This window comes from Haliaeetus albicilla, unplaced genomic scaffold (assembly GCF_947461875.1).
Source record: "Haliaeetus albicilla unplaced genomic scaffold, bHalAlb1.1 scaffold_83, whole genome shotgun sequence".
In the NCBI taxonomy this organism is placed as follows: domain Eukaryota; kingdom Metazoa; phylum Chordata; class Aves; order Accipitriformes; family Accipitridae; genus Haliaeetus; species Haliaeetus albicilla.
In genome coordinates, this window is record NW_027212537.1 from 197369 (window position 1) to 215446 (window position 18078).

The 18078-nt window shown below is 55.6% G+C and overlaps 1 long non-coding RNA gene across 1 annotated transcript in view; it reads right to left on the reverse strand.

Annotated features, from left to right (window-relative positions):
* Nucleotides 1-253: 253 nt before the first annotated feature.
* The window catches only part of LOC138684305 (uncharacterized), a 111361-nt gene continuing 93536 nt past the window's right edge, over nt 254-18078 (reverse strand). The window contains exons 4-6 of the long non-coding RNA XR_011323633.1: nt 1244-1355; nt 950-1061; nt 254-767 (exon numbers count right to left, since the gene is read on the reverse strand). This is a non-coding gene — a long non-coding RNA (uncharacterized lncRNA). The remainder of the gene's footprint in view (nt 768-949; nt 1062-1243; nt 1356-18078) is intronic.

The window sequence follows — 18078 nt, forward strand, 5'->3', positions numbered from 1 at the left end:
TTTTGCCTTCCTCTGCAGCACTGAGCAGGACCACTTGCCAGGGCTCCTCCGGTCCGTTTTGGCTAGGTTACTGCCTGCTGCTCGTGCAAGATCTTGGGTAGCAGCCCCAGACTCCTAAAAGGAAGCTACCCTTGAGGTTTTTTCTTTTTTGGAGGAAGCTCTCCCCTTTGGGATCCACCTGTGACTCCTCCCAGGCATCTCCCAGAGCCTTTTGGCCTTTTCATAGCTATCTTTTCTTAGGATCTTAGGTCCGTAAAGCAGAGGCCAAAAGATTCTGGGAGATGCCTGGGAGGAGTCTTGGGTGGATCCCGGAGGAAAGAGCTTCCTCCAAAGGAGAAAAATCATCCGGGGTAGCCTCATTAGACAAGTCTGGGGCTGCTACCTGGGATCTCAGCTCCTTATAAGAAAAGGACAAAAGACTCTAGGAGACGCCTGGAAGGAGTCACAGGGGGATCCCGGAGGGCAGAGCTTCCTCCAAAAAAGAAAAAAACCTCAAAGGTAGCTTCCTTGGAGGAGTCTGGGGCTTCTACCTGAGACCTTAGGTAGGTAAAGCAGAGGACAGAAGACTCTAGGAGATGCCTGGGAGGAGTCTCAGGTGGCTGTCGGAGTTGAGAGATTTCTCTACAGGAGAAAAAAAATGTCTTGAGCTACTTACTTGGAGGAGTCTGGGGCAGGTAGCTGGGATCTCCAGTCCCGAACACAGAGGTCAAAACATTCTGGGAGACGCCTGGGAGGAGTCTTGGGTCAATCCTGGAGGAGAGAGCTTCCTGCAAAAGAGAAGAATCATCTTGGGTAGCTTCCCTGGAGGAGTCTGGGGCTGCTACCTGAGATCTTAGGTACGTAAAGCAGAGGCCAAAAGACTCTAGGAGGTGCCTGGGAGGAGTCTCAGGTGGCTGTCGGAGTTGAGAGATTTCTCTACAGGAGAAAAAAAATGTCTTGAGCTACTTACTTGGAGGAGTCTGGGGCAGGTAGCTGGGATCTCCGGTCCCGAACACAGAGGTCAAAACATTCTGGGAGACGCCTGGGAGGAGTCTTGGGTCAATCCTGGAGGAGAGAGCTTCCTGCAAAAGAGAAGAATCATCTTGGGTAGCTTCCCTGGAGGAGTCTGGGGCTGCTACCTGAGATCTTAGGTACGTAAAGCAGAGGCCAAAAGACTCTAGGAGGTGCCTGGGAGGAGTCTCAGGTGGCTGTCGGAGTTGAGAGATTTCTCTACAGGAGAAAAAAAATGTCTTGAGCTACTTACTTGGAGGAGTCTGGGGCAGGCAGCTGGGATCTCCGGTCCCGAACGCAGAGGTCAAAACACTCTGGGAGATGCCTGGGAGGAGTCTTGGGTCGATCCCAGAGGAGAGAGCTTCCTGCAAAGGAGAAAAATCGTCTTGGGTAGCTTCCTTGGAATAGTCTGGGGCTGCTACCTGAGGCGTTAGGTAGGTAAAGCAGAGGCTAAAAGACTCTGGGAGATGCCTGGGAGGAGTCTCGGGTGCATCCCGAAGAGGAGAGCTTCCTCCAAAGGAGCAAAATCATCTTGGGTAGCGGCCTTGACGAAATCTGGGGCTGGGCATCCCCTGGGAGGCGTGACCAGCCTGCGGGACCAGGGGGCAGGTCTTGCTCATGTGCTCAGGGAATAGCCGATCGCCAGCTCTGGGGTCAGGAAGGAATTTTCCCCCGGCGCAGATTGGCACTGGGCCCCGGGGGTTTTTTGCCTTCCTCTGCAGCACTGAGCAGGACCACTTGCCAGGGCTCCTCCGGTCCATTTTGGCTAGGTTACTGCCTGCTGCTCGTGCACCACGAAGATGGCCTCTCGTGCCCTGCAGCTAGGGGGAGGAAGGCTTTTTTTCCCCCACGGTGGGCTAGCAAGTGTCCCCGGGGGTTTTTTGCCTTCCTCTGCAGCACTGAGCACGGCCCCTCGCCAGGGCTCCTTTGGGCCGTTGTGGCTAGGTGCCCGCTGCTCGTGCTCCACGAAGGTGGCCCTCGTGCCCCGCATCCGGGGGGAGGAAGCTTTCTGACTCCCAGGCCGGGCTCCAAGGGATGCTCCCGGGGGTTGCTTCTTGTCCTCTGTAGCACTGAGCACAGCCCCTTGTCAGGGCTCCTCTGGGCCCTTTCGCCTAGCTCCCTGCCTGCTACTCTTGCACCTCCAAGGCACCGCTCGTGCCCTGCCTCTCTCGGGCTCTCTTGCCCAGTGCAAGTCTGGAGCGGGAGCGAGCTCTGCTCTTCCCTTAGCTCCATTTCCCCAGGGCTTATGGCTTGGGCAAAACAGCCTGTGCTTGGAAGGGCTCCAGGCTTGCTGCCCCATCACGAGCTGCCACTTTTCACCTCTCCCTGCACGCAAATCAAGCGCAGGGCCGGCACGAGAGCGCCTTTTGTGCATCGTTGGCCAAGAAGCACAGCGGCGGAGCAAGTTGCCGAACGCAAAAATACGCTTTTCACCTCTACCTGTCATACTTTGGAAAATACCCCACGGTACCACACACCTCCTCCTCCTCCTCCTTCTTCTTCTTTTGTGTGTGGTCGGTCCTGATCCTCATTCTGCACGTTCTCACTCTTCAGGAAACAGGGACTGCTTGGCCTGTATTCCTCCTGCTACTTTCTGTAGCTCTGGGACTTGCCTTTGCCAGGCTGCAAAGGATGTTTTCTCAAGCTCAACTGAAGAATGCATCAGCCTGCTCCTGGCTACACAGGCACATTGTGTTAAGGCTTGTGAGCATCAGCTCTGAAACAGACTCAGAAAAATAAAAATAATAGCCTGTTTCCACTTGCAACCTTTGTGTTATGTGTCCTTCAAAGTGGTTTGGGAGCTGAAACCCCCCTGGCGTTTCAGGCAAATAACAGTCTCGTTGGTATTTGACTCATGGTGAGCACAGGGAACAGAGCAGAGTAGAACAGAACAGAATAGAATGGAATAGTTCAGCTGGAAGGAACCTACAACCATCATCTAGTCCAATTACCTGACCATTTCAGGGCTGACCAAAAGTTCAAGCATGGTATTAAGGGCATTGTCCAAATGCCTCTTCAACACTGACAGGCACGGGGCATCCACCACCTCTCCAGGAAGCCTGTTTCAGGGTGTGACCACCCTCTTGGCAAAGAAATGTCTCCTCATGTCAAGTCCGAACCTCCCCTGACAGCGTGGTAGCAAGTGTCCCTTGGTGCCTTGGTAAGGAACGGTGAGGAAACCGTGCATGCTCTCTACATCTCTGCAGAGTTCCTGCAGAGGGAACCAAACCCCTGTCTTTCACCTCTGGCATCACCACAACCAAAGGAATGTCTGTGGCCTACATGCCCTTATTTACATAGTCTGAAGGTACAGATCCATTTTGGCACCAACGCACAAAATGGCAAGGAGACTACCTCTCTTAATCTCTCAGTACTCAAAATACTAAATCCTAAAGGAAAAGGAGACTTGCCAGGGTTTGAGGTAAGATCCGAACATCTTCCCACAAACCGAGGTAGGCAAAGAACTCTCAGAAAGGTTCAAGTCACAGGTGAGCTGTGGAAGTTTCACCCATGGCTGAAGCGCCTTTGGTATCCCATATAAACACGGCCAACGCGTGTGTTTAATAGAAAGGCTGCGCAGCTGGGTTTCAGTGGGACAAGGGGATGTGACGGCAATAGCAGCAATGGGCTATTTTGACAGTTTGGAAGAGCTGTCTGTCCTTTGCCTGGCTGGGCTTTGGTCACGGATCCAAATGGTCCACGTCTGAATACGACCAACCTTTCCTTCCACCACACCGGGGTCACCTCCGTGCACTTGTTTCTCAAAGCCTGGCTTACTTCCGTGGCGGGCTCTTGGCACCCACCATCCCAACCTATGGCTCTGGTTACACTTTGGCTTGCCTCCAGGCTGCCGCTGCCGAAATCACCCCGCTTACGCCCCATGAAAAGGGGTTGTGTCCAGCCACATCAAGTCCCTGCTCCTCCTGGCTGCGGGGCTGCAGAGGCTTTAGCTCTGGCGCAGAGAGGGGACGGCTAATAGGGGCGGTCTCTGCGCTGCACGCTTGGTTCCTGCCATGGCCCGAGAGAAGAGGAACAGCACCAGGCTTCTCCTTGCGAGCCGAGTGGCAGAGCAGGCGCCAGGGACACCCAGCAGCTGGGCCCAGGGCATGGCCGCCAAGGGCAGGGAGAGACCCCCGGGCCTCCTGGGTACAGTGACAGCCCGTGGAATGATTGCTGGATGGAGGTGACTTGTCGGTATGACACACGCACCCCCCGCCCCTCAAGGGAAGGTGAACCTCCAGGGAGGAACGCAGTGCACACGTCAAGAATCGGTTCCGTGGTAACTCCCTAAGCAACGTGACCTGCAACTTTAGACGTCAGCAACACCAGGGGAGCTTGGTACGCTGACTCTGAAAAGGAACACAGAGGGTGGAGCGGAGCCGAGACCCCGCGGCCAGGCTCGGTGATCGCAGGGGTAGGCAACCGGAATGATCGGAATGAGAACGCTTGGTCCCTGCATTGAATCCACTGAAGCAAGGAGGTAAAATAACGGCGGTTCTGTCGAGCTAACGCCCTACACTTCTGGTTTCTATCACACGTGCCCACTTCTGGGGTACTCACACGCAACAGCAGGTCCTTTGGGTGAACTTTGCTCATTACAACACCAAAACACACCTCCACCCCCAAAGTTACCCACCTCCAAGGTGCGACCGCCCCCCACTGAGCACGCGCTCTGAATTTTCTCTAGCATACACCTTTAAAAGCAAAGCGAGAGAACTTTATACCAATCAAAGGAAAGGTATGTGTGACTAGAGTCACTCAAGCTCCACCGAAAAACTCAGAAGACATAAAAGGGCTTAAGAGAGGAGAAATGCCAGGGAAGACACCATCACAGACAAGTCGGGAGGACATCACTGACTTCTGGGATCAGTCGATGGGCTGAGCCTCTCTCCCCCCCGCCATAGGGATGCCTACTGTGTGAGATTCGAACACTCGGCTATACTGAGTGGTTCCCTGGGAAACTTAGAATTCTTTAGAGCTCTTTTCTTTCATCATTTAACGCGCCTGTAGGCAACGGTATTGTCACCTGCATGTGCTTTGCAGACAGTCTATTTATCACGGGCAATCCAAAAGCACCTGTACCGTTGCTTTAATAAACTCCGCTGCTCATTCATCTAGTCGTGATGAAAAACAAAAGAAAAGAGAAAGCCCCAAACCCAAATGTAAAGGAGCCTCAGCGCCGGAGGACGAGCTCTCCTCTCTCAAAGCAGCCTGGGGGAACCACGGGCAGAAGAGGTGAACCCAGCCCTGGGCTTGGGGTTTGAGGACCCCTCACCGCTTCCCCAGCCACCCTCCCTGGGTGGAGAACTGCTGCAGCACGTTGAAGGCAGACAGCAGGGCCCAGCTCTGCACCACCAGCGCTTTGCCGGGACACAGGCTTCCTGAGCAGAGCCTGGACCTCCCCGAGCACCTCACCGCAGACAGCCAGAGCACACCCAGACACCCAGGCATCCTCCACGTGGAGGCCACTTCCCACTCCAGCTGGCCAACGCAACGGGCTGCCTACCTTCTTCAAGGACATCAGCAGTTTGATGCTGATGAAGCCCATCTTGTTCTTCTGGACATGTTTCAGGAGGAAAGCATCCTTGGCCAGGTTCTCGTCAGAGAGGTGGAATTCCACCTGGGACGCAACCCTCCTGACCAGCTGCCGGTCAGGGACAGAGTAGCTGCAGTCCAAGAGATCAGCCCCCAGAACATCGCTCGCATCGCAGAAGCTCCCGGCAAAGCAGCAGGGACACGGGTGTGACTTGGTGGCCTTTGGGATGTGCAGCACTGCCCGGTCCCAGCCACAGCGGTGCAGATGGCAGAGTGTTGAGGAGTGGGGTGGCTCAGCTGCGCTCTGAAATGAAACGGAGTTTTATGGTTTTAGAAGCGCGCTTGCCTTCACGCCCCCAGCATCGGTCCCTGCCACAAGTTACGCAGCAGATGGCCTTGCGCAATCTTGCAGCCAGAGGTGCCTCACCAACAGAGCGCCATCTCTTTAATTAACAGGATACAGGCCAGGAGAGATCTTTGGCCTCCGGTTCACGGCAGTTGTCCCGACTCCCCCAGGCCACACACTGTTCACACAGCGGGAGCGAGAGGCCTGTGTCCTTGGTACCAGGGGGTCCTTGCTAGTGCCGAATCCTCCAAGCACGAGGAGGGGATGTACTAACCCCATCCCTGGGGTCCCGTAGAGCGCAAACAGCCCCAGCGCCCCGACACCGGACGTTGGGCAGAATCCAGTCCTTTTCTGGGAGCACGCGGCGGCGGGTACCGTCTCCTCCTGGGTGTCACGCACCCAGGGAAAGCGCCGCCCCCTCCGAGGGGGATCCAGAGCTGCTGCTTTTCCCATCAGGAGACTAAAAGACCTGACAGCACTACTGGAGCGAGGGCTGGGGGAAAGCGTGCCACCGAGCGACACCGCGTGACCTTCCTTCGCGCCCTCGAGGTCCTTTTTCCTATTTCTGCCTCGCTCCGGTCAACGCAGCGAACAGAAGCACGGGCAACAGTCGCAAACGCATTTGCCATCTGGCGCAAGGAGGCTGCGGCTGCAGCTTGGTCCCCGCTCGGCTCGGCTGAATCAACTTGTTCTTCTTCCCCCACCGGAAAAATACTGTTGAAAGCAAAGAGGATTTGCACCTGCAGACCCTGAGAGCCGCCTGTAGGCCCCGGGGGCACCCCAGCCTCCCTTAACCCTTTCCCTCCCCAGGAGGAGCTGGGGAGGCTCTTGGGGGTGGGGCGGAACACAGGGAGCCCCCGCATTCCTTCCGGGGAGACGCCAAAGAGTCCTTGGCAGCCAACAGCCAGAAGGGACCATGGCGCGGCCACCAGTGCAGCTCCCACTGCCTGGGCCCTGGGGCCCCCCGGCACCCCAGCTTTTCCAGCCATTCGTGCTCCCCAAAAACTTCTACCCTCAAGGTAGGGACTGACCCCAACCCCTGCAGCCCAGGGATGCTCTTGGGGGGCAAGAGCAGAGGTGACCGCCGGCCATCGCTCCTCTCTCTCTTAGGCTCAGCCAACCTGTGCCGCCTGCCCGCGCGGGAGCAGCCCTTCCCTGCAGCCCGGCCACCCCAGGCCCCCCAGGCACCACCAGCAGGTATGGCACCCCAGTCTGCTCTGGCACCTTCCCCATCCCCATCACACCCGTTCCCCTGGCACTTTTCTCATGGGGGTTCAGCAAGCCCCGGTGAGCATCCTTGCCCTCGCCTGGGTGACGCATGCCCAGGAAAGCCCATCTGCAGAGAATTTCCCAAATATTTGGGGCCACCTCTCCCATTTCACCTCCTAGATACGAGTCTCCTCCCCGATTTGCAACCCCGTCCCACCAGCACAGCAGCTCACCCCGTGGGGATCGCCCCGGCCACAAGCTCCCCACGCCCCTGGCCCAGAGCTGGGGGATGTCGGCCATCGGGGCCGGCTCGGCGGGTGCCCCTGGAGAGTCCCCCCGCCCCAGCACGGCTCCCCCTCACCCACACAGGGCTGCAGAGAGCTCCATGTGGCTGCCTCTTCGACCCCCGCGTCTTCCGCATCCAGTGGACAACCACCCACCTGCCTCCGCCGGCCACCGCCACGCTCAGCCAAGGCGCCGCTTCTCTGCCGGGTGCTGCCCTGTGGGGTCCCGGGGGCTGCGGGGCCCCCCTGGCCTGGACAGCCCCAGGGACCCCCCAGGGCCAACCACAATACCTCGCACCCTGTGAAAATCAGAGGAGTGGCGTGGCCCCAGCCCCTCTGGAGCTGCCACTGTCCATCCCCAGCTACCAGCACATCGAGGGGCAGCTGGCACAGATCAACATCCCCAGCACGGCCACCCCTGTGGGGGCACCCCTGGGCAGCGATGTCCCCCCCAGCCCCTGCGCTGCCAGCCACAACCAAGCCGTTGGGGACACTGCAGGCGACCTTGCAGTGTCCGAGGAGATGCTCCTGGAAGAGGCCCTAAGGCTCTTCAGTTGCTCCCTGGATGGAGTGGGGGTCAGCCAGGATGGTCCCAGCAGCAGCCCCATGTCTGGGGACCCTGCTGGCACCAGCGGAGCGGAGAGAGGGATGGCCCCAGCCCCCCCAGCGATGCCAACACCCATCCCCAGCTACGAGAACATCGAGGGGCCGTTGGCCAAGATCAACACCTGTGGCATGGCCACCCCTGTGGGGGCACGCCCAGGCAGTGATGTCCCCCCCAGCCCCTGTGCTGACCCCCACAATCAAGCCCTTGGGGAGCCTGTAGGTGAACTTGCAGCGTCTGAGAAAGTGCCTCTGCAAGAGGCCCTAGTGCTCTTTGGTTGCTCCCCGGATGGAGTTGGCGTCAACCAGCATGCTCCCAGCAGGAGCTCCATGCCCGGGGACGCTGGTGGCACCGGCGCAGCCACCCCCCACCGCGACTTCAGCTCGCTCTCGCTGCCTGAGGAGATGCTCACCCCTGACTACTGCATCCCCGAGCTCAGCGACACCATGCTGAGCCTCAAAATAGTCAACGGCGGCGGGATGGAGCCCCAGGAGCCGTGGCAGGATGCGGGGATGGACCTGCCACCATCCCCACCTGCCATGGCAGGCAAGCGGAGGAAGAGGCAGGCGCAGAGCTCCTTGCCAATGCCACCCAGCAAGCGCAGGGCTCTTGCGGCCAACGTGGGGGTGTGAGGGGGGGGCGGGGATTAGACAGGGGTGAGAGGGATGGAGATGGGGGGAGTGGGGGGTGGAAGAGGAGGGGGGGTACTTGTTGAAGGGGGCGCCGGGGAGGGGGGTAGGGAGGGGTTAGACCAGCTTGGATGGGACCTTTCCTCTTGTCTTTTCAATTAAAAGCTCCTTCTCCAGAACCGCTCCGTGCCTGTGTGGGAGGGGGAGGGAGAGCAGGGGGCACCAAGAAACAGCACCCAAGAGGTGCAAAAGCCCCGCTGAGCCCCAGATCTGAGCCGGGGAAAGCCCCGAGGGGAACCGAGCCACCCCCAGGGCCGAGTCACCACCAGCGGGGCAGGCAACGGTGGGGCGGGACGCGGACGACTCCCCTCTCCCCTTCCCCAGGGGGAGCAGCCCTTTGGTGGGGAAGCCAGGACAGACAGGTCCCTGCAGGACTCACGGACACGGCCCCACGCAGAAAGCAGCACAGAGCCCCTGCGACAAGGACAGACCTCGGGGGCCGGGGGGGACACGGGCACACACGACAGCAAGGGCTGCAAGGCCTTCGTCTTGAACACCACCAGCGTCCCCTCCAGCGGGGACAGGGCTCGGTGCAAAGCCCTTCAAAGCCTCAAGACCATCACGGCCTTCCTCGGGTCCCACTGACCTCAGCCCCGGAGAGCCCAGCTTTGCCTCACTGACACACCAAAATAACCCCAAATCACCCCAAGAATGGCGAGGGAGGGAGCTGCAGGCCACGCAGGGACCCTCCTCCCCTTGTCTGGCTGCACCTTGGGCAGCTGCAAGACCATGAAGGGGAGAGAAAAAATCAGAAGGAAAAAAAAAAAAAAAATCACTGCACCGGCCAGAAAGTGCCTGGAAACTTCATCCCTCTTTATTGCCCATTTCCCATGCGAGCTCCACAACCTGGGAGCAACGCAGCCAACGGCACCTTCGAGAACCAGACTCACAGCCTGCTGCAGCTGACCCTGCTCGCGCAGCTGAGGTGGGCTGGATGATCTCTAGAGGTCCCTTTCAGCATCCATTCTGTGCTGCTGTGACTCTGTCTCCGCCGTGGTTTAACCCCAGCCAGCAACTAAGCACCACGCAGCCGCTCACTCACTCCCCCCCATCCAGTGGGATGGGGGAGAAAATCTGGAAAAAGAAGTAAAACTCGTGGGTTGAGATAAGAATGGTTTAATAGAACAGAAAAGGAGAAACTAATAATGATAACACTAATGAAATGACAACAGCAATAATAAAAGGATTGGAATGTACAAATGATGCGCAGTGCAATCGCTCACCACCCCCCGATCGACACCCAGCTAGTCCCCGAGCAGCGATTCCCCCCCCACACTCCTCAGTTCCTATACTAGATGGGACGTCGCATAGTATGGAATACCCTGTTGGCCAGTTTGGGTCAGGTGCCCTGGCTGTGTCCTGTGCCAACTTCTTGTGCCCCTCCAGCTTTCTCGCTGGCTGGGCATGAGAAGCTGAAAAATCCTTGACTTTAGTCTAAACGCTACTTAGCAACAACTGCAAACATCAGTGTTATCAAGGTTCTTTGCATACTGAACTCAAAACATAGCACTGTACCAGATACTAGGAAGACACTTAACTCTATCCCAGCTGAAACCAGGACACTTTGAACCACTTAACATTCCATGAGAAATACCCCAAGAGCTCAAGAAGAAAGAGCAGAAAGACAGGAGACAGGTGAAAGCCTAGAGCACCAGCTAGACGGAATGAAAGACCCTCTTCCTTCTCTGAAGCTTCAGCAAGGCTTCCTTCACCTGCTTGTTCCTCCGACTGTAAATGACGGGGTTCAAACTGGGGCTGACGAGACTGCAGAAAAGGGAAAGAACTTTCTCCCTCCCAGAGGAGTTACCGCTCCCGGGCCCCGCGTACATGAAGATGGCGTTTCCATAAAAGACACCCACCACGGTCGGGTGGGAGCCACACGTGGACAAGGTTTCGTGCCATCCTGGCACAGAGCGGATGCGCAGATCGGTGGCCGGGGTGTCCAGGGAGGAAATCAGGATTAAGGCTAAAGGCAAGAGGAAGAAGCACACACAAATAGCAAAGATCAGGACTTTATTGGCAGGAGCGGCAGTGCAGGCCAGCTTTAAGACAGCAAGAACTTCACAGGAGAAGTGGACAACCTCGCAGGGGCCGCAGAAAGGCAGGTGTAAAGCCAGAGAGGCTTGCAGTGTACCAAATACGAACGCCAAAGCCCACAAAACCGTGGCAAGGGTGAGGCGCAGCCTCCAGATCATGATGAGGGCATAGCGCGGGGGACGGCAGATTGCCACGTAGCGAACATGAGACATCACGGCCAGCAGCACGCACGCTGTAAGTGCAAAGATTAAATAAAGATGGATCTGTGCCCCACACCCAGCAACGGAGAGGGTTCTGCCTTGTCCAAGGAGGCTCCTTAGCATACGGGGGACATTGCTGGAGGCGTAGCAGATGTCCCCAATGGAGAAGTGGCAGAGGAAGAAGTACACGGGGCTGTGGAGGCAGTAGTCCAGGCAGATAAGCAGAAAGACAAGTGCGTTTCCCATCAGAGTGGCAGAGCAGAGGGCAGAGAAAAGGCCAAAGAGGCAGCGCTGCAGGGCTGGGGTGCTGCAGAACCCCAGGAGGACGAATTCTGTGACAGTCGTTTCATTCTGCACGCTGTGCTGGAGGTGAGGCAGCACAAACTGCGACCACGGAGTTCTGGAAGCGAAGGAGCAAGGAAAAGGAAAGAAAAAGGAGAGTTTTCCTAAGAATGTTGTGTCCTTCTTTACTCTTTACGCTGCAGCTCCCTTCTCCCTGTTTTTCCCTCTGACTCCAGTGAAAGGTGCGTACCACCCTCCCCATGCTGAGCGACGCACATCTGAATTGCAAGCTCCAATCTCTCTGCAAACTTTGAGCAGTTTGACCAATCTCGCACAACTTTGCTGCCTAGCTTGCCCTTGAAGTCCTTCTTTTCCTGGGTTGGGTTTGGGTTTTTTTTGCAGGGGGTGGGGAGGGGCAGGGTGTGGTGTCGCTGTTGGAGAAGATAAGATGATGAAGATTGCAGGTGTCGATTAAGGTGAAGTCAGAACAACTTCAAAGCAGCTATTTTAAATTAAGTCCATATTAAAAGGAATGCACAGTTCACAGAATAATTCCAGTTTTACCATTAAACCAACCAGCGTTCCCAAGCCACTGCTGTGTCCTCTTTACCTTCGTGAAATGCATTCCTATTGAATCCTGCAGTTGCTTGATCCAACTCCCCTTCCCAGCAGGGAGGCTACTGCAGGCCCGGGAAGGTCAGGCAGAACGTCGCCTTGGTTCCTGCTGTGCAGCTGCTCGCCGTTACCAGTTTCGCAGGGTGCTGGTCAAGGTCCCTGGGCATCCCCTGGCACTTGTCTCCACGCGGCTCTCTGGTCTCCAAGATCTTCCGCCACTTCCAGGATATTTCCTCCAGCCAGGATCTTCACCTTTTCCTTCCTGGGTCCCTTTCTTCTCTTCAAGATCCCTTCTTCTTGCTGGGAACCCTTCTTTTTGCCACCACCTCTTCTTTCTGGAACCCCACGCCCCCACTTTTCCCAATCTAAGTTGTCTATGTGAGCAGTACGAGGCCTGATCAGCCTCCGAATTAAGGCTTCTGGCTCCTAGCTCTGTATTAACTGTAGGATTCGGGACATGCCACTTTTGCTTATTCCAGGTGTTACCCAAATTTACAACCAGCCCACGCTGGCTGCGTGTAGCAAGAAGCAGGCTTCTGCTTGACAGCTCAGAATTCAGTTTCAGACATTCACACGCACAGACCTTGCCACACACGTGCACCCCGTCACGTCTTGCCTGGTAACCTTCACAGTTTGAGCCAGTTTTTTGTCTACGGCCGGGCTTCAGAGGCAGGGCATGGCCACAGAAGCGCATCCCCCCCGTCAGTCTGTGAGCTGAGCAAGGGAGACTCAATACTTGTCTGGTGAGCCTCATACCCAGGCAATGTGGGCGATCCCTCTCCTGCGACAGCCCTGGCAAAAGCCACAGCAGGGTGCTCCCTTGCCTCTGCCTAGGTCACTGGGGTTCCCCTGCCTGCCATTGCTCCTTTGTCCTCCTCTGTGTTTGTGGAGATGAACCTTTAACCACACAACTTAACACCTACAACGCCGGGAAAAAGAGAGGCTGCAAAGGGTCCAGCGGGGAAGGTCGCCGATGTACAATGCTCTTTGTGAGAGGCAGCACACCCAGCTCACCTCCTTGCTCCTGAGCTGCTCTATCGGAAGCACTGCGTGCAGGACGCTCTGCTCAACAGGCTGTGTCTGTCTCTGACTGCCTTGTCCTTGCTACAGCACCGTGTGCTGGGGGAACGCCATGGAGAGCAAGGAGGACGCTCTTTCCCCAGGAGCAACGGAGGGTGCTCAGCTGAGTGCTGCTGCAGGGGCCAAGGTGGAGCAGGCAGGCAGGGAGGGGAAGGCAGGAACGAGGGAGCTGGGAGTAACCGGCCAGTCTGGGAGATGCCCGAGAGGCTCGAGAACCCTGTAAGCACAGGACAAGCTTAGAGGAGGTGGTTCAACGTGAGGCCCTGTGCTTAACCATCCCCTCCAGATCTGGACCTTCTCTGGTTCCCGAGTTACCGTGCAGTTTAACAGCCTGGTGCAGAGATCCTGACTGGGAGATCACTGTACCTCCAGGAGTTAGGGATCCACCTAACAGTTAACCTGAGCGGGTGCAGGTCTGTGCCGCGCTGTACCTACAGCGTGGCCTTCAGGCTGTGTCCCTACACATGTCCCTTGGCCGCAGGATAAACGGAGCTCGTTGACTGTAACAGAGGAGCCTCCAGGCAGCTCCTGCTTGGTACCAGCGAGTACGCCACCTGCGCGGCCCTGCCGTTATCTAAAGTACAGCAAGAAGTCCGCGCGTGAACATCCTTTACGCATAGAGTTGTTTTCTTCTAAGAAAAGTTGTATAACACCGTGAATGACCAAAAGGAGGAACTTCTCCACAGGCAGGATCTGTACAGTGTGCCAAGGGAAAATCCATCTGGGGTCTGCCCAATGCTGCATGAACGCAGGGTCCCCAGCATCTGAAGGGACCTAAGATTTACTTGCTACCTAGATGCCTCTTCTTGCTGCCTGTACGCCTTCTTCCTGGCTACGTCGCCTCCCAAGATCTTGCCCACCCCCCGCCTACTGGGGAGGGGGGGAACGTTAGAGAGACAGCCTCGATGCTGTGCCAGCACTGCTCAGCCATGGCCAAAACACTGCTGTGTTATCAACAGCTTTCTAGCTACCAGTACAGAGCACAGCACTACGAGGGCTGCTGTGGGGTAAAGGAACTCCAACTCAGCCAGACCCAATACAGAAGGGAAGTGGAGGAACAACAGAGGGGGCAGCCCAGGGACACAGAGCCCCAGGTCTCATCTGGCCGCTCCTGTGACCATACGGTGTATTCAAAATCAAATACCTGAAGTGCTCCCTTAGATGCAGTTTACAGCCCGGGGACAAGAAGGTGGCAGTTCTGCATTTTGCAGCTTCCAGGCTGATGGCAGAGCCAAAGCAAAAAAAAAAAGAAACCAAACCAAACCAAACCAAGAGAGGTAAAACTGGAGCGCAGGGAGCAAATGCTTTTCTTTCACCTTAGGCCAACTGCTCAGACGCTCTCTATGCTGCCCTGCCACAGAGGGCATCCCTCTCGTACCAGTAAGAGACATAAGAGTGAATTAAAGCCAGGACCCCAAACCAGAACAAAAACCCGGTCGTGATGAAGAAGAAAGTGGAGAATGCATCAAATATAACAGAAAATTATTTTGGACGTTCCCAGTTTACATTTGGAAAAAAGAGAAAAAAAAAAAGAAGAGGAATTAGGTATTAAAAGAGCAGCACTGAATGATAAAGCAGTAGCAGTCCCTCTACCACTACAAACCCACACCCCCACATGCACGTACGCACGCAGACTTAACACCACCAAACTCCCATTGACTGTGACGTTCACCTCAGCTTGCTGGTCTAGAGATACTGAATGCCTGAAGCACACCAAGGATAACTGAAAACGTCTGCATGGCTTTAATGGGAATCCTCCAACTGAAACAAAGCGCTTTCTCCCTCCGTCTCCGTTGGCACATCCCCAAGTCACGCTCTCACTCCTCTCCTTCAAAGTCAAGATTCCTAAACGTGAAAAGCGGGAGTGGGGAAAGGCGAAGGGAAGAGAAAAAGAGGGAGAGCATCATCAGTGGAAGACCTGCCAGCTGCTGCTGATTCAGCCCTGTTCGGGGGACCACCCCAGCAGAGAGGAGCTGGTTTGCATGCCACGGTCCTCACTGCCTGTTCCCAGGGACAGGCCGTTTGCTCAGCCTTGCCGGCCAAAGCGTGGGAAAAGCGTAGGCGTGCGCCGTCGCTTGCAGAGGAGCACGGTCACGTTCACGTGCAATCCTTTACCTTTTTCCTCCCTGGATTCAAAGGGTTTCTGTCTTCAAAGTGAGAGCCTTCCATACGGTCGTTTGTGACATTTCATCCAGGGTAATAATCTCAGAAGGATCAGTCCTGCAATAAATATTTTACATAGCAATCCGTGATTATGGGAACTGATGCCACCAAGGCATTAGCATCAGCAAGAGGAACAGCGGAGCCCCGAGAATCAAAGCTCCGCATAAGCGTGGGAGGTTTTGCTGGATGAGGAGTTTTGGGAGGCAAGCCGGGGAGCCGCAGAGCAACAGCTCTGTGCAAAGGCTCTTGCTGGGGTTTAGCCCCGGTCCGGGTTCCTAAGCCACTGCTGGTACAGATCACGCCTGCAACTCCGCATGTGTAAGTATGAGGATCTCCAGCTACCGTAAAGGCACTGATGATGCAAGCTTTGGGGGTCAAACGCGAGTGCTGCAGCCACTCTGCTTGGGGTCAGAGCCCTGCGATCACCTCCTGCAGCCCTGCCCCCGAATTTGATTTTCCCACCAAGCTGCCTGCTGGTTTCTGTGGGATGCCCCACAAAGAGGCAAGTGGAGAAAACTCTGCCAAACACCTTCAAGCTAATCTTGCCGGGGGTCCTGGCGCTTGGTGGGGCTTTACCTGTCACTGCCTTGCTTTGGGATATCCACGTCACTGGTCTTCCCCACGTTCAGCTGAACTGAACTTGCAGCAGCAGCAGCTTCCATTGCCCTCCTGGACTCCTGATGTTAAAAAGGGACAAATCACGTTCTCTGTCTTTGGTCAAAGTGGAGATAAGCTGAATGCCCAGCACAAACTTAGCAGTCTGCCCTCCCCTTCTGCCCCTTGGCAGCTATAGGTATTAGTGCAGCAGGGGAGAAACCGTTCACTCCAAAGATTTCAGGGCAGGGGGATTGTGTGTTCAAAACACGATTATGAGCAAATCTTGCCAGCAGCAGCAGCAGCAGCATCACCATCTAATAATAATCATCATAATGATAATGACCTTTGTGAAAAACAACTCGTTTTAAAAATTACACCTGTATTCAACTGTTCAGCTCACTGCTACTTGAGGAAACAAAGGTTACAACGTGGGATCCAGGCTATTGGGATCTATTTCGACTGAGTGCTGATCTTCCCCCAACGTTTCCAGACAAGCTGTAAGAGAAACAGGCAATCTCACAGCCCGACGGAGATGTCCAGCCCCGAGGACCCAGCAAGCCTTACCTCTTCTTCTTCTTCTCCGGCTTCATTTCTGGCATCGTCCAACTTCTTCTTCCTTTCTGGCATAAGGTCATCCAGAAAGCCGAGCTCTCGCTTTGAGAAGCAGAAATCCATCGCTTTCCGGACAAAGACGAGAGCCAAAACCTTCACGAATAAGAGGGAAGATGCAGTGAGCTCAGAGACGATGCCACCTCTCGCTCCAACGCTGCAAACACCCCGCTGCCGAGCGGCGGCAGCTCTTACCATCATGGGAAAGATGATGGCGGCACGGGACACCTTGATGGTCCAGAGCAGGACGAGGCAGGTCAGCTGGATCACCGTGAACAAATGCACCTTTCGCAAGGGCACGTGCCGCAGGTAGATGAAATCCGGCTGGTGTTTCGCCGGCATCCAAAACAGCTTCAAGCGATCAAAGAACTGCAAAATAAAAGGGAAAGGTTGCCACCTTGGGACTGCGGCAAGTTTCTGGCCCTCTCGAGACGTGGAGGCAGTTTGCAGCATCTCGCTTGCCGTCAGAAATCCTGGATCCCACCGCGTTCCTCCTGGGAGCAGCACCCATTTTCCCTTCGCTCCATCTATCAACCGGCTTGCCCCTGAGAGATGCCCACCAAACGGCAACTATTCCATGCCATTCCATTATTAGCATTTCTTGGCCCACTGAATCCCCCAGCGAGGATTTCCACCAGTGGTAGAAACTGCCTTCCCTTTGCACTGAATTCCCCCGCTTTCACGTAACCAAACACTGACCGGCCCTAAACCCTGAAACAGAGAGCGCTGAACTTGCCTGGTCCTCCCAGCCCTATATACCTCCTGTGCCTCCACCAATCTTTTTCTTACACAAAAGAGTTTCATTGCTTGCTCTGCGAGAAGTTCTTCCCATGCCACTGCTTTTTTCCCTGCTGCTACGGAGACAAAATACCAGGGAGCCGACATGCTGCACGCTGTAAAAGAGTCCGTACCTGAATTCCTCTGAGCGACGACACACCCATGTAGAGAAAGACGCCATAAAGCACAGGCATTGGTATAAACTGGGGGGAAAAAGAAAAAAAAAGAAAAGAATGCAATCGTTTCTTTTTCTATATTGCATTTTCAGTATTACCACCCTCTTCCACAGGCACTGCCTAAAATTGCTTGAAGCTTTCCAGCTTCCGTTCAGGCTTAGAGATGGGTCAGATTTTAACCATTAAAGATTTTGTGCGCACGAGTGAGCTAAGGCTCTGCTTTAGGCTGAACTTGGGAGTTACCTCTCCTCAGAATAATCCTATTTTCCAGAAAGGTTGGAGGAAAATAGGCGATTTCACCCGTGCTACCCTATGCCGCATTCTGTGGCGGTAGAAAAACACTTCTGCCTATTCTTGGGGCAACAGGCAAAGGCCACAGGCCTCCTTTTAGCCTAGAGACGAGATTACTTTGTGGGAGGAACGTGCAAGGAAGCCCACGGGGATGACCTCAGTCTGTTTAGCTCCTGGGAACGGCTGCTCCGGGGCGTTTGGGGAGCAAATTGCAGCCAGTAAAGGGCTGCCTGTTTGAAAGAGAGCAGACGTGCTGGTCTGAATATGCTCAACTGTAACCCATAAACATGGGCGGGCCTGAAAGGCACCTGAAAATTCAAACAGTTGCGTTGCTCGCTCGCCTCGAGCACACCAAACGGGGGCCTGAAGGGCTGCAAAGCCTAACGGAGGCTGGTTCCCACCGTGGGTCAAGCCCCAAGGGTTGGGATCACCTCCTCCTCCTCCACTCCACAACTAACTACTCAGGCCTGCAGAGAGGGGACTGTTTTTCGGTAACCTCCAACAAGCTCGCGGTTGTTGGGTGGTTTGCATTTTCCTCTCACCTTTAACACGGAAGTGAAGAAGACGGAGCAGCCCATGAGCACAAAGATCAG